The following is a 15879-nucleotide window of genomic DNA, read 5'->3' on the forward strand; positions in this document are numbered from 1 at the left end:
CTTCGGAGTTTTCACACAGATCCATCGCAAAGTCGCGTGGATGGTCACCCCTGGCCACAACAGCGCAATGCTGCACGGGGCTGTAAGAAAAGACCCTAAGAAAAGCATCCACAAGAGGAGCAGGCGATGAATTTGCTTATCTTCTACTTTAAATTATCTTCTTATTAAATTATGCAAATTTTGGACAGGGGACCTGAGCTATTCTCAGCAAGGCTTCAGGGGCCCCTTTGGATATATTCAGGACTAAAATGCAAAAAATGGAATTTTAAGAGCATTTGTCACAGGTACTATTTTATACCCAAAAATAACTATAGAAATGTTAGCAACACCATGCAGTTAACCTTTACAAAGTTACTTTTTGAGGTCCCCCCCTTTCTAACCACTAGGTACCAGCACCCAATTGGGTGTCTATTTTCTTTTTATTTTAACCCAGCACACAAGTTGAAATTAATCTCTAGCTTTGTTATAAAAACAGCTAAGCTGCTCTTCACTTTTGCTCTCTGCCTACCAAGGAACCAGCTGTGTTTTGACTGGATTATATATGTTAAAAAATGAGAGAAAGCAGTCATTACGTGTCTGTTTGTCTCAACACTCCTAGGTATAACCAGGAACCTACATAATACCTAATAGAACTTAATGCATTTAAGTCAGCATTTCTTCTTCCACTCCCACTTTAAAACTCTGGCCATGCAGATTTCATGACTTCAACATAGCGGCCTTCCCCGACCCACCACTTTGTATAACATCCCACCTGATGAAGAGACCTGAAGATCTCAAAAGCTTGCCCACAGTTTTGTGCATATTTGGATGGGCTTAATAAAGGCAGAAGAGCCTCGTGTGGCGCAGAGTGGTAAAGCAGCAGTTTCTGCAGCCGAAACTCTCCCCACGGCCTGAGTTCGATCCCAGCGGAAGCTGGTTTCAGGCAGCCAGCTCGGGTCAACTCCCAAGGTCGGTAAAATGAGTATCCAGTTAGCTGGGGGGAAAGATAATAACGGCCGGGGAAGGCAATGGCAAACCACCCCGCTATAAGGCCTGCCAAGAAAACATCAGCGAAAGCTGGTGTCCCTCCAAGAGTCAGTAATGACTCAGTGCTTGCACGAGAGGTTCCTTTCCTTTCCTTTCCTAATAAAGGCATTGCCTGACTATGGATTGGATCCAGATTTAATCATACTTAGAGTAGAACCATTGAAATCAGTAGGACATAAGTTACTTATGACTAGTTTGAAGTCCCATCTTAGTAGCACTAAATCTAGATCCCAACCTGTGGATTTTTGAATTTTAAATCAGCAACTAATTGGACAACTAATTAAAAGCCCTGAAGAACTTCCATATTTAATGGGAATAAAATTCTAGTAGTGTATCAGAGTAGATATGAGTGGGCCAAGTGTAAGTGAACCCAAAACACAGGGCCACAATTGAAAAGGAAACTGAATTTAAGGCGTTGGAATTTGCATAGCTTTGAAATTTTTAAAAAGGCAGAAAATGTCTGAAAATGATTAAAAGTAGAAAATGCAAACTGGCACATTATGGCATTTGAAAGGAAGTTCCTGAATTTAGCGAGTTGTAGAAATGGTTACTGCATTGTGAAAACAGAATCAAGCAAATGTCCACATGGAATAAAGAGGTCCGAAGGAGCTAACCCTTGCTGGAACACAAAACTCCCTGCATACATAAATCTAGCACATGAAGGGTAAGTTTCCTAACCTTTTTGCTAATGTGCTTGCACAGGGAGATTTTTTTTTATTTTGTAGAGGGAAACATTAAATTTTGACACACACATGCCCACCCCACTGCCGTCTGAAGTGGTAGATGAGGCACAAATGTAATAGCTCGTCTGCTGTTTCTGGGTGTCAAATCAGTGAGCTATCAAAAGATTCTTTTGTGGTTGAGGAAAAATAACTTGCAGTCTGACACACTGGTGAGTACAAAGGTGGAAAGGTGTGAGTAAAAGGAATCTCAGGCTGAGACAAATGCAGATTGTAGTGCTTTTCAGGGAGGAAGAAGGGGTGCTTGTGTGTAAACATCTCACTTTCACCTATGGTAAAAGGTATTGTAGGGTTTTCTATTTTTAAAAAACCTAGCTAACCTGTTTGGCCAGAAGCAAACTATGGCAAACGAAATGGTGTGCGGCAGTCTTCCTCAACCTGGTGTCGCCCAGGTGTTTTGGACTACATCTCCCATCAGCCCCAGCCATAATGGCCAATAGTCATAGGAGATGGAAGTTGTAGTCTAAATCATCAGGTTGATGAAGAGTGGCGTGTGAGAAGTGATGCCACCCTAAAACTGCTATTTTATTTTATTTTTTAAAAAAAAGTCAGTTCCAGCTCAAAGCTTTTCGATATTTTGCAGGAGTAGAATATAATATAACCCTGGATATTCCCCAGAAATATGCATTAATTCTTACTCTGTAATACTGATGTCTGAACCCAGAGCCAGTCACCAGAGGTAACTTTCTTCTTGAGAGTTCTGCAAAGAACTTTTGAAAGAGCTCCTAGAAAACAGGCAGAGTTCTATGGATGGAAATGATGCAAGTTATCAGCATTCACAGGTGGGCAATCCCTTTATTAGGACAATCCGAAATGTAAGAAGAGAACGTGCACATTTCCGGGTTCTCCAGAGCTGTTCATAAAGTTAGCTTTCTCCAAGCTGGTGCCCTCCAGAAGTTTTGGGCTGCAACTTGGGGAATTATGGGAATTGCCCTCCAACACATCTGGAGAGCATCAGGTTGGGGAAGGCTGGACTAGGGGGTACAAAAAGCAGAAGAGATAGGGGAAGTAACAAAAAAAGCCCCCAAATTAGTCACCTTCTTGCCACCTTCATCTTTGAGAAAACCACTCCTGGTACGACGACACTATTACCGCACTAATTAAGCTGCAGCAGATGTGTTTTATTACCATTTCCTGGGAATTAATAATGATCAGAAGCTGTGATGTCTCTGAGGAACAAAATTCGCACTATTGTATTGCTCCCATTGGCTGGGACACGAGTGAGCTGTAAGCAAGTGAGAATGGCCTTGGTGTAAGGGAATGAAGAAAGCCTCTATTTCTCATCTAGCACTGTAAAATATCATTTTGGGGGTGGTGGTTAACCCCTACATTCCAGATGGAGAGGAAGAAGGAGGGTCCCCTTTGTTGGGAATCGAATCATAGAATAACGGAGTTGGAAGGGGCCTATAAGGCCATCGAGTCCAACCCCCTGTTCAATGCAGGAATCCACCCTAAAGCATCCCTGACAGATGGTTGTCCAGCTGCCTCTTGAATGCCTCTAGTGTGGGAGAGCCCACCACCTCCCTAGGTAACTGGTTCCATTGTCGTACTGCTCTAACAGTCAGGAAGTTTTTCCTGCTGTCCAGCCGGAATCTGGCTTCCTGTAACTTGAGTCCATTACTCCATGTCCTGCACTCTGGGAGGATCGAGAAGAGATCCTGGCTCTCCTCTGTGTGGCAATCTTTCAAGTATTTGAAGAGTGCTCTTATGCAGGGCTGGTGCCAGGCATTTTTGCGCCCTATGCAAGGTGAGCTGCTTACACACACACACACACACACCCCGTATCCCCCCCCAGGTAGGCGGAGACATGTTACCTGTCCCTTGCCTGAAGTCCTCCTGGCTTGGCGAGATGCTGTGGTGGGGTGGGCGGCAGCTCCAATTCCGTCCGTTAGCCCCTCCCCCCGCCCAGCGTCCCGGCTTGGCTTTGGCTGGGAGGGAAACGGGGGGAGGGCGGTCAGACGGCTCCACGTTCTGATGTCCGGCGCGCGCTGGACGTCAGAACGTGGAGCCACTCGCCCCCGCCCCCGCCCCCCCAGTGTCCCGGGTTGGCTTCGGCTGCTGGTTGGGGCGCCCAGCTGAAGCCAAGCCAGGGACACTGGGGGGCAGGGTGGAAGGCTTCGGAATGGCGCGCCGGCGGAAGCTGCCCTCACTCAGCCAGAGCGGCTGTGGGAGTGGGAGGGCGACTTCTGGGAGTGCCGTTCGGCGGCGCCCCCTTACCTTGGCGCTCTAGGCGGCTGCCTAACTGGCCTCTATGGAAGCGCCGGCCCTGTTCTCATGTCTCCCCTCAGTCTTCTGTTCTCCAGGCTAAACATGTCCAGTTCTTTCAGCTTCTCTTCATAGGACTTTGTTTCCAGACCTCTGATCATCCTGGTCTGCATGTAACAGGAAGGAGGCAGTGTTGCACTTAGTTAATACATGGGAACTTCTAGCCTTAGGATCTCTATAGCCTACAGTGTGTTTTCCAGCTCCACTCCCTGCTCTCTCTTGCTTCCTCCATTGTTGGGAACAGTTGTGCTTGCACTCTCTCTTCTTTCAGTGTTATAGAACAGAAAGAAGTGCACTGAACAAACTTTGTACCTGCAAGAATACTCAATATGCAAGAAAATTGTCAGTAAACTATTGCACAATATGCAAGAATATTGTGAGTTATTGCCCATCATATAAAAATATTGTGAGTAAACTATGGTACAATATGTAGGAATATTGCAAATCATTGCACAGTATGCAAGAGTATTATAAAGTAAACTATTTCACAGTATGCAAGAATTGTGTGAGTAAATAATTTTTACCTTTCCTTCTCTAAAGAAGGGTGTGGTCTTTCTCTCTTTTAGCCCTCTGTGCATATGTTGAACTGGTAAACACTCATTTTGTTTTTTCTCTGCTAATTGCCTTTTTAACAGGAGGCAGCAATACCTAGGATGACCCTATGAAAAGGAGAACAGAGCTCCTGTATCTTTTAACAGTTGCATTGAAAAAGGAATTTCAGGTGTCCTTTGTATGCATGCAGCACCTGGTGAAATTCCCTCTTCATCTCAACAGTTAAAGCCGCAGGAGCCCTGCCCTCTTCTGGATCTGGTCACGCTACGCAGGGTGTGTATGAAAATTCAAATGTATTTTCATGTATATTTTGCAAAATATATACACTTTCAGTTGCACTTTTTTTTGCAAATGGCATCATAAACTTCAGAAAAGTACAGTTTTCAGGTCTAAGTGTGTTCTGGTTCAGGTTTAGGATCAGGAAGTGTGGATTTGGCAAATTCCCATTGAAATGCAAATTTAAGAAAAGTTTCACCCAGCCCTAGAGACGACTCTATTCAGCATAAGCCTCTGGTAATGACAGCTGGGGGTAACTACACTGACCAGCCTGCACCATGTCCATTTTAAATCTCACATCCGATATAGACTTAGGCACGCCGGGCCCAGGAGACATTTTACACACTGACTGTATTGTAAAAAATAAAACCAAGCAATGACTTGCATGTATGAATGGCCTCTCTCAGATGAGGCCCCACAGACAGCAATCACCCCCAAGCTGTTTCCAATGGCACACTTTGCCCATTTAGCTGCTACTCAAGCACCAGAGTGAGTAACGAGAAACAGGTACCTAGGCACGTTAAGTGGTGCTAAGGAGACATGGAAGCTACACTTCTGTAATTACCTGCTTATGTGAATCAACCACTAGCTGATGGAGCAGGTTATGCCATGACTCTGCCTTAGCAAACCAACCTGGGGGCTGTCTAAACGCATGGAAAACCCCAGGGTGGATGCACGGTGGTGCTGCATTGGTTATATGATGCAGCAGCCACTGCGCACCCATCCCGGGGCTTTCCGGCGAAGCTGCAGAGAGAAAAAAAAAAGTCAGGGACTTAACCCAACTTTTTTCTCCGGAACGAGGCAGCGTGTCTGCCGTTTATCCTTGCTCCAGAGTCATGGCGGAGGTGTGGCTGGGCAGATGGCTACCTCGATTGGTCGGCATCCACCCGGGCCGCCAGAAAGCCCGCATTGCCTCCCTTAATCTAAATTACTCGCTGCCACCCTGCACCAGCAATACTGCAGAGTTTGGAGGTGGAGCAGTGCCAACGCAGTGTCGTGAAGACAGCCCCCTGGTCAGTCTGCGTTGAACATGATGGATTTCACTACTGATTGTTATTTGAACGTTTTCGCTCAAGAGTGCTCCAGTGTTTTTTTCTTAAACGCACCATGTGTCTAGAGCAGAAATGTAGAACCTCAAATCTGGCCCTCCCAGGTTCCGCAGATGGTCACATCCCCCTTTCCCTGACGACTAACTGGAGAATTTACAGCTTTTGTGCAACCCCCAGCTACCACACTCTAAGCCTTAAGTTACTGACAATAACAGCGTGAAATTAAAATCTTTAAATCTTTTGCATTTAACCCCACCCTCCAATGGAGATTCTGCCAAAACGCCCCCCTAAGAGCTTCTGCAGACATGATCATCACCCTCTGGCTGAAAGAGATGCAACACTCCGGATCGAGAGGTTGGCATTTATGTCGTTTAATAGCCGTTGTCCATTCACACACTTTGTAATATCGCCCTTCCCAACCTGGTGCCCCTCCAAGTTGTGTCAGACTACTGCCTGGCCAGCAGGGCTGGGGAATCCTGGGAATTGGAGTCCAAGGCATCTGAGCAGTTCATAGTTGTGAATAGCCCCATGGAATGAAGCCAGCCAAGTAGAAGATAAAAGGTTTGCCAGAGCAGTAAACTAGCAGAAAGTTAGGAAGCAAAGATGGATACTCAACTAAGTTTAGGAAAGGTTTAATACTCTTTGGTTTTCTCTTAGGGCTTCTCTTTTATTTTTTCTTAGGGCTTCTCTGGGGTGTCACTCTTGAGCTTGCAGTAGTCCAGGCTCGTCTCCTTCTCCAGGTCTTCAGCCGCTGCAAGGGCCCCCATCACCGTCTGCAGCTCTGTGTGGTAAGGCTGCTCCTTCTGGTTCTTCAAGAGCTGGTGCCCTTTACTGGTTCGCGAATAACGCAAGAAGGCCAGGATCAGAGCGATGAGGGTTCCCACGAACAGGGCGGACAACACACAGCTACCCACGAAGGAAATACTCACTAACAGCAGCTTCTTCATGGTGTGGCATCGCCCTGTGAACAGCAATAATTTGGGGGTCTCAGTAGACAGGCGAGGGTGGTATGGGACCTTCCCTGTACCTCATGCACGGAATTTTATCAGGCGTCCGGATGACGTCTTCAGTTTGTAACCCTCCCATTTTCCCCCACCACGAGCTTTTCTACGTGAAGTCATTAATCACTGTATTTTGGTTTCGTCGCAGAATTGAGCTCTGAGCTCTTCAAAAGGAGTTTTCCCCCCTTTCGTGCTTTCCCACTACGTAACCTCTAGGTGGTGCTGTGTTATAGCAGAATAGCACAACTACACAAATAGGAAAATAGCTTTTGTTTCACTTTCAGAAAAACTTACTTTGTTTTGTCAGCTCTAAAAATCCCCAGGAAAATGCTCTTAAAAAACAGAAACAGAACTGGAAGGTTAAAACATCAGCTAAGGAAAGGAAAGGAACCTCTCGTGCAAGCACTGAGTCATTACTGACTCTTGGAGGGACACCAGCTTTTGCTGACGTTTTCTTGGCAGGCCTTATAGCAGGGTGGTTTGCCGTTGCCTTCCCCGGCCGTTATTACCTTCCCCCCAGCTAGCTGGGTACTCATTTTACTGACCTCGGGAGGATGGAAGGCTGAGTCAACCCGAGCCGGCTGCCTGAAGCCAGCTTCCGCTGGGATCGAACTCAGGCCGTGGGGAGAGTTTCGGCTGCAGAAACTGCTGCTTTACTGCTCTGCGCCACACGAGGCGCACAACATCAGCTAAATCTGCACCACAACATCAGCTAAAGAACCCATAAACAACTGTAAGGAATCATGATTGCTTTTTCTCTCTTTCGTATTGCAGAAAATCCATTAAGAGAACAGCTGTATGATGCTATCAGTAGTTCTAGGAGGCTTCCATCTGGAAGTACCTCTAGTTAGAAGTATTTGCAGTTTAAAAAAACTTAACGCAATAGCCACAAACAAATTCAAATATATATAAACCAATATATCAAAGAATAAAGTTCTTTCTATTCAGGAAGATCGTATGGAATCTTCAGCTCTTATTATTACTACAAAAAGCCACAGATTAAGTCTATTTCCCTATTGACCTACATGCATTTCATTATGGTTCCTTAAGTTACAAGGAAATTTAATCATAGCAATATTTAGAATTGCTGAGTGTGTGTGCGTGTGTGCATGCACACGCGTGCCCCCCAATGTTATAGGACTAATTGTTGTGCGTCATTTAAGGAATGCATTCCCTAAGCAGGCTCGCCCGGTGCCTACGCAGTTGTAATTTTTGCGCCGAGTAAAGACTTTTCTTTTCACCCAGGCATTTTAGAAACTTGGTTGTTCAGACTGTATGGCTGTATCTAATCTGTCCTATATCTTTTAACCATTTACATTGCATTTTATTCTTTTAACCAACCAGAGAACATTTCTAGCATTTTTATCTGCCCAGTAACAAAACTAATTAAATAAGACTATAATTCCCATTATCCCTTACCACTGGAGTATGGGAATTATAGCTCAACAACGTGGGGACTAAAAGTTGGGAAAAGCAGACAGATACTGAGAAAATGAACTGCTGATGCAGTCCAACAACACTCTGACTTAAGACTGCGTTTTAAGCTATTGTGTGTCTCATGCAGCGCTTACTGTGAAAGATCAGACGTAACAGCAGGGATTCCTCAGGCTGGGGGGTGCTAATCTGAAGGCCAAGCCCCGCCCACAGAAGGTTCTGTGGGTGGGGCTTGGCCTCCAAATTAAGCAGGGAGTTGGACTTGATGGCCTTATAGGCCCCTTCCAACTGTACTATTCTATGAGGTTCTACAGGCTGAATGCACAATCTCCGGAGCCTGGGGATCCCGCATTCCTGCATTATATAAAGCAGTGGCAAGAACACCCGTTGATACCTGGTAATATATTGTGCCTTGCGCTGACCAGGAGGGACTTCAGGAGCAAATATTTGGGGTGGGGAGAGCAGAAAGGCCGTACCCCAATTAGTATTCACTACACTGCATCAAATTGCTCCAAGACACAGCGTTTGGTCCTTCTTCTGTTTGAATAGCAACTCTTGGGGGCATCTTAACAGCTAGATTTATTGTAGCGTAAGCTTCCACAGACTAGAGTCCATTCAGTGGTGCACACAAAGATGCATGAATCCGTATTTAAGGCGCAAGACAGGAATGCCAGAAGTTGCAAGGGCAGGAAGGCTCACACACCTGAGCTTTGCACAGAGATGTTAAACCAGGCCAAAACCATCACACAGTAGCAAGTGTCATGGCTTCTCAGTAGACAGGGATCCCTGTCTTTCATTTAAGACCTAGCAGCCTTCCCCAACCTAGTGCCATCCAGATGGGTTGGACTACATCTCCCAACACACCTGGACGGCACCAGGCTGGGGAAGGGTGAGCTAGCCCATTTGTGGTAAACTTAGTATGCCTGCAACAGCCATCCCCAGCTGCAGACTCAGGCCTGAAGTTCATCTTTGATGACAGCAAGGTGGGTCTCATCCTTCCAGGACCACCCACATTTCAGATGCTGTGCTGGAATTGGTTGAGCCCCATAAGAGACTAAGGAAGTAGGAAAACGGACCAACCTTCAAACCAGGGGAGAACTTCCTTGCGTACTGTCAGAGGGCCAACCACTGCGCTGTGCAATCGTCCTTCACCGAAAAATGCTGTTTGGGACAAGCAAGGTGTGTTTAGGAGTGAGGGGGTGCCTAGGAAGGCAGCCAAGAATAGCAAGTATTTTAAGGCAATTTTGTCTCCTTTGCTTCTCCCGGCACTGTAAAAGTTAGATTTTAATAAGCAGGCAGGCAGGGATCTGTCCACCACTTATGACATCCTTGGGGAGACTTCAAGCTTCCAGAATCTACTTTGTTTTCTACTTGAACCTCAGAATCCACCATAACAGGGTTAGATGGAGAAAGAAATCTAAAAAATTCTTCGAATTAAGAAAATGAGTGCTTCTGTATTTTGATTTCCATTTGGTTTGCTTCGTTTTCACACCCTAACATAGGATGGGAGGGGAACCCTTATTGCTGAGGCTATCGTTAAACAATTCGGTGTCATCAGCCTTTGCCGAACGACTGCAAATCGCCCAGAGATCTCCCGGTGGATTCCAATGTACATTCTGCCCACATAAAGTAATGGCGTGATAAGAGATTTGGTGCAGTGCCTAGGTGTCATACCACTATCTTATCCAGCAAGTTCAGAGGGGCTCTAGTGACTGAATGCATTTGCCCCTCTCCAGCTTCTAAATTAAAACCACGTATACCCATGATGTGTTCACAGTAAGCCCCTCAACGTCCTCCCTGTTTGGTCCCATGTGCAGTGGCGTGTTCACGACTTGCCAGGTTGATAACCCAAAATCTCCCTTTCTTAGGAGCGGTCTCTCCAACACAGCAGGGCAAGCAAAGAAACCCCGGCTCCAGCAATGTGCTAGTTGTTAGACCATTAAAAAAAAGCAAATCATTACCATCACCTGGAGCAGGCATCAAGAGTAGGGTGACCCTATGGAAAGGAGGGCAGGGCTCCCATATCTTTAACAGTTGTACAGTTACAAGATGGGGGATACTTGGCTAAGCAATACTACAAACGAGAAGGATCTTGGAATTGTTGTAGATCGCAAGCTGAATATGAGCCAACAGTGCGATATGGCTGCAAGAAAGGCAAATGCTGTTTTGGGCTGCATTAATAGAAGTATAGCTTCCAAATCACGTGAGGTACTGGTTCGTCTCTATTCGGCCCTGGTTAGGCCTCATCTAGAGTATTGCGTCCAGTTCTGGGCTCCACACTTCAAGAAGGACACAGACAATGTGGAGTGTGTTCAGAGGAGGGCAACTGGGATGATCAGGGGTCTGGAAACAAAGCCCTATGAAGAGAGACTGAAAGAACTGGGCATGTTTAGCCTGGAGAAGAGAAAATGGAGGGGAGACATGATAGCACTCTTCAAATACTTGAAAGGTTGTCACACAGAGGAGGGCCAGGATCTCTTCTTGATCCTCCCAGAGTGCAGGACACGGAATAACGGGCTCAAGTTAAAGGAAGCCAGATTCCAGCTGGACGTCAGGAAAATGTTTCTGACTGTTAGAGCAGTACGACAATGAAACCAGTTACCTAGGGAGGTTGTGGGCTCTCCCACACTGGAGGCCTTCAAGAGGCAGCTGGACAGCCATCTGTCAGGGATGCTTTAGGGTGGATTCCTGCGTTGAGCAGGGGGTTGGACTCGATGGCCTTGTATGTCCCTTCCAACTCTGCTATTCTATGAATCTATGAAAAGGGAAATTCAGCAGTTGTCATTGTTATGCCTGCAGCACCTGGTGAAATTCCCTCCTCAGTGCAACTGTTAAAGCTGCAGGAGCCGTGCCCTCTAGTGGCCAGATCCAAAAGAAGGCAGGGCTCCTGCAACTTTAACTGTTGCGATGAATTTCACCAGGTGCTGCATGCATACAAATGATACCTGAAATCCCCTTTTCAATACAACTGTTAAAGATATGGGAGCCCTGTCCTCCTTTCCATATCGTCACCCTAGTCAAGGGTAGACCTGGTTGGGCACCTGTCCAAGGCCCTCACCCCAGCAGGGGCCCACTGTCAAGAGCCCCCTGGACTTGCTCCTCACCCTCTTCATTGTTCACCAGCCTTTCACTCTGGCGCAGACAACAGTGGTGGCGAGGATGAGCAATGCCCGGCCTGTTTGCTTGAGAGCTCACTGCGGTACCCATGATGAGGAAGAGGAGGAGCAAGAGCAGATGGTGACAATGGCGGTGGGAAGGGCGACTCAACGGCGGAGGGGGCCCATTGTGGGTGTCCTGCCCAAGGGCTCCCCAAAACCTGAGCTGGCACTGCCGCCACCTCCCCAAGCCCTCCACATGCGCTTCAGAGATTGCTAGCAGGCACCTTTAGGGCTTCCGTGAAGAGGGAATTCCGAGGGACAGGAGCTGTCACAACAGTGGCAGACAGACGCCTTGGATGGTTCATCGACATTCTTCCACCTGGAAGAGATGGTTTTTAAAATGTTAAACGTTCATAATATTCTATCTTTTTGAGAATATATATATATATGTGTGTTATTTTATTTTTTGGAGGAGGTAATGATTGTACACCACCCCGAGGACGTTTGTCAGTTGGGCGGTATGTAAATTTAACACATATATATTTAAAAACCCATGAGAGGTAATTGAGCAAGTGGGCTCCTATAAATATCTGGGCATATGGTTTCATGAAACCATTTCATGGAGAGAGCCGGGAAAGCATTCCAAGATTAAAGCTGAACAACATGCAGGTGCAATTACCCGCTTCTTTTTTCACAAGGGCTGGGAAATTTCTCCCGGCACCTGTCCAGGTCTTTAAGGCCAAAATCATCCCTCAGATTCTCTATGGGGCACCAATCTGGTTCCCGTGTTCTAAATGCTCCTACGAGGGCATTCAGTCCTCTTTCCTTAGGGTGTTATTTGGTGTTCCCAAGTGTGTCTCTGGAGCTGTCCTTAAGTTAGAGGCTGGTCTGAATTCTGTTAACTGTCTGGCTTTGATCCATGCGATCCATTCCTAGCTTCACTGCAAGTTGGCAACTCCAACAAATTTCCTGGTATCCAAGATCCTGTCAGACCATTTTAAATCTCCCTGGTCAAAGGCCATGACAAGTAAAATCAACTCAGTAGGCCTGTCATCCCCTATGTTACTATCAAGGGATCTAGCTAGTGCCAAATCACTAGTGAAACAGAGGCTGCTTGAAATAGACATGCAAGACCTCCAGAGTACTGCTCAGGGTCCATGCTCCCCACAATCCCTAGGTCTACCAGTCTCCTTTGGCAAAGATGGGATGCCTTACCTGCACTGGTTAACAATCCCCAGATACAGGAGAGCATTCTCACTAGCCAGACTTAACGTCCTTCTCTCTAAACTTTTAGATGGCAGATACAACAAAACCCCATTGCTCAACAGATGCTGTCCCTGTAACAATACTGAGGTGGAAACCGTATCACACGTGTTACTGTTCTGTAGATTTTACCAAGGGGCTAGGAGTGATCTTCTGAACCCCATTTTACAATCTTTTCCTGGTCACCCAACTGAATTCTTAACGTCCCTTTTACTTCGGAACTCGGACAAATCAATCACCGAGCAGGTGGCCAAGTTTTTGAACTTGGCCATTTCTATTAGATCCTTTATGATTACTTGTCTTTTTAATAGCTAATTGTATGCTCAGTCCTTTTGTATGTAATTTTTGTTGGAATGGTCTATTGACTGCAATAATCTGTTGTTGTTGAACAATGGCAGAGGAAGCTGCCCTTTGCAGACACCTGTGCCATGAAGCCCAAACTGCCCAATTTTGGGACAGCAGCTTTGCAAAAAGGGGACACTCTTTAGAGAAGAGGTGCTCAACTTTTTACCGACCTAACATTTCCCATTGCTACAGCCACACTCCCGCCCCCCACAATTCCAATTGCTTGTGTCATGAATAGGCGTGCGCAAGGGGTGTACTGGGTATGTCCAGGCACACCATAAAGTCCCAAGCAATATCTTTTTAAGACTAACTGTGCAAACAGCCTGAATAAAACAGGCCCCACCCCACCTGCTTTTTGTAACATCTTGTCTGATGAAGAGATCTGGAGATCTCAAAAGCTTGCACATTTGTGGTGATCTTTGAATTGGCCTAATAAAGGTATTGCATTATATGGTTTTTTTTCCCTTATGGCCAACATGGCTGACTTTATTTTTTAATCATCATCATCATAAAAAACACTTAGTTAAAATTTGCACAATTAAAATTCGCGTGGTCTAAGTGGCGCCTAATCTGTGTAGAGCCCCAAGAACCCACCCCAAACACTTTCCAGAACTTCTTTGCCATGTATATGCCAACTACTTTGCATTGCATTAAAACAGTAGTAAGATACTACGGGTATTTGAAAGTGGAATAAAAAGGACTTGTAAGTTAAAGGAGCTAACCTGGAGGAGCTGCTATCGAAGTGACAAGCTTTCTTGCTGGGGCTTGTGGGAATCTTTTGACTCCATGCTGTGAGGAAGCAGTGAATATAAATCTGGAGGGAAGCAGAAGAAAGAAGAGTATGTTTGCAGTATAGTTAAGACAGTTACAAGGAAAGTTTGCAACACTACTGTGCTTGACTAATTTCATCCTCGTTAGGACTTGACTGCACAACCATCAAGCCACATTTTTTTTTACACTAGTTTTAGCTGTAATGGTTCCACCAAGAATACTAGGAATTGTAGTCCATTCATTCTGTGTAGGGGACTGGGGATAGCCAATGGAGCTAGAGTTCCCAAGGCTCCCCGGAGAAAGGAAATGACTCCTAAACTATTTTAGGGCCTTTTCAATGCGCTCCCTAGAGAGGCTTGCCTGGCAGCTACATTGTCCTTACAGTGCCAGAAGACCTTTTTATTTTCCCAGTATTTTAGCATCCTAATGTTTTAACTCTGCTGTTTTAAATCCGTTATTTAAAATCTCTACGTTGCTGCTCAGTTTTACTCCGGATGTACTTTTATATTGTGGTTTTAAGCTTCCAGATTTTGTATTTAATGCTGTGCTTTTAATCTCTGTGAACCACCCATAGAGCTTCAGCTTTTGGGCAGTATAGAAATGAAGTAACTAAATAAAGTTCTTCACCTGGCACTGAAAATACCACAACGTAGGCACCAGGCAACCCTCTCTGGGATGGCCATTCCACTTTTCCAGTCAGAATTCCTGACCCGTCGTTGGTGCTAGTTTACCATTTGACTCCTTCCTTCCCAAAACTGTCTCCCATCAGCCAAATTCCACCTGACTGCAGCCACGGGAGAGGCAAGTACATGCAAACCCGACTTCATAGCATCATAGAATAGCAGAGTTGGAAGGGGCCTACAAGGCCATCGAATCCAACCCCCTGATCAATGCAGGGATCCACCCTAAAGCATCCCTGATAGATGGTTGTCCAACTGCCTCTTGAAGGCCTCTAGTGTAGGAGAGCCCACAACCTCCCTAGGTAACTGATTCCATTGTTGTACTGCTCTAACAGTCAGGAAGTTTTTCCTGATGTCCAGATGGAATCTGGCTTCCTTTAACTTGAGCCCGTTATTCTGTGTCCTGCACTCTGGGAGGACCGAGAAGAGATTGTGGCCCTCCTCTGTGTGACAACCTTTTAAGTATTTGAAGAGTGCTCTCATGTCTCCCCTCAATCTTCTCTTCTCCAGGCTAAACATGCCCAGTTCTTTCAGTCTCTCTTCATAGGGCTTTGTTTCCAGACCCCTGATCATCCTGGTTGCCCTCCTCTGAACACGCTCCAGCTTGTCTGCGTCCTTCTTGAATTGTGGAGCCCAGAACTGGACGCAATATTCTAGATGAGGCCTAACCAGGGCCGAATAGAGAGGAACCAGTATTTCACGTGATTTGGAAGCTATACTTCTATTAATGCAGCCCAAAATAGCATTTGCCTTTCTTGCAGCCATATCGCACTTGGCTGGCATTTGCCTTCTCTCTTTCCAGAACTGTCCCCTGCTGTGATAATTTCATCTGGTGATAATACAGCTTCATTTGGGATTGAAGAGGTTTACAGCCTACTTTTTAGGGTACTCAGCCCCCACCCAAGGAAGCTTACAAACCAATTGGTAAAGTAAAATGAAGCTGCAAGCTATTAAAAAACAGTGACAGAAAGCAACATTTAAAACAGCAGCTAAAATAATTGACACAGTACAATATAATCACCCCCCAAAGCAAACTGGAATTCAGAAGTGTAGGGCTCTTCTGAAAGAGAAAGAGGGGGGCCATAAGCATTTCTCTTGGGCGTGTGTTCCAGATTGTGGGGACGACGACCGCAGAGAAGGCTGGTAAGAATCAGCACCCGAGCACTTCCTTTTGTATGCCTTTGATTGTAAGCCACTATTTTAAAACTGAAAACCACCTTATTAGCTATATATAAAGTCATCTAATTGTTTTGCATAACTTGTTCTGCTTCTCTCAAACAAAACCAAGATTTTCAGGATGCTGAATTGTACACGAAATTCAGTCAAAGAATGCATTTGTGGAAGTCACACACTCTAGTCCTGCCGCAACAGGGCACCCT

General features: G+C 45.8%; 1 protein-coding gene across 1 annotated transcript in view; it reads right to left on the minus strand.

The window, feature by feature from the left end:
* The window catches only part of SF3A1 (splicing factor 3a subunit 1), a 418137-nt gene that overhangs the window by 161680 nt on the left and 240578 nt on the right, over positions 1 to 15879 (minus strand). The gene's annotated exons all lie outside the window — the stretch shown is intronic.

Source organism: Elgaria multicarinata, chromosome 18 (assembly GCF_023053635.1).
Source record: "Elgaria multicarinata webbii isolate HBS135686 ecotype San Diego chromosome 18, rElgMul1.1.pri, whole genome shotgun sequence".
Taxonomy (NCBI): Eukaryota; Metazoa; Chordata; class Lepidosauria; order Squamata; family Anguidae; genus Elgaria; species Elgaria multicarinata.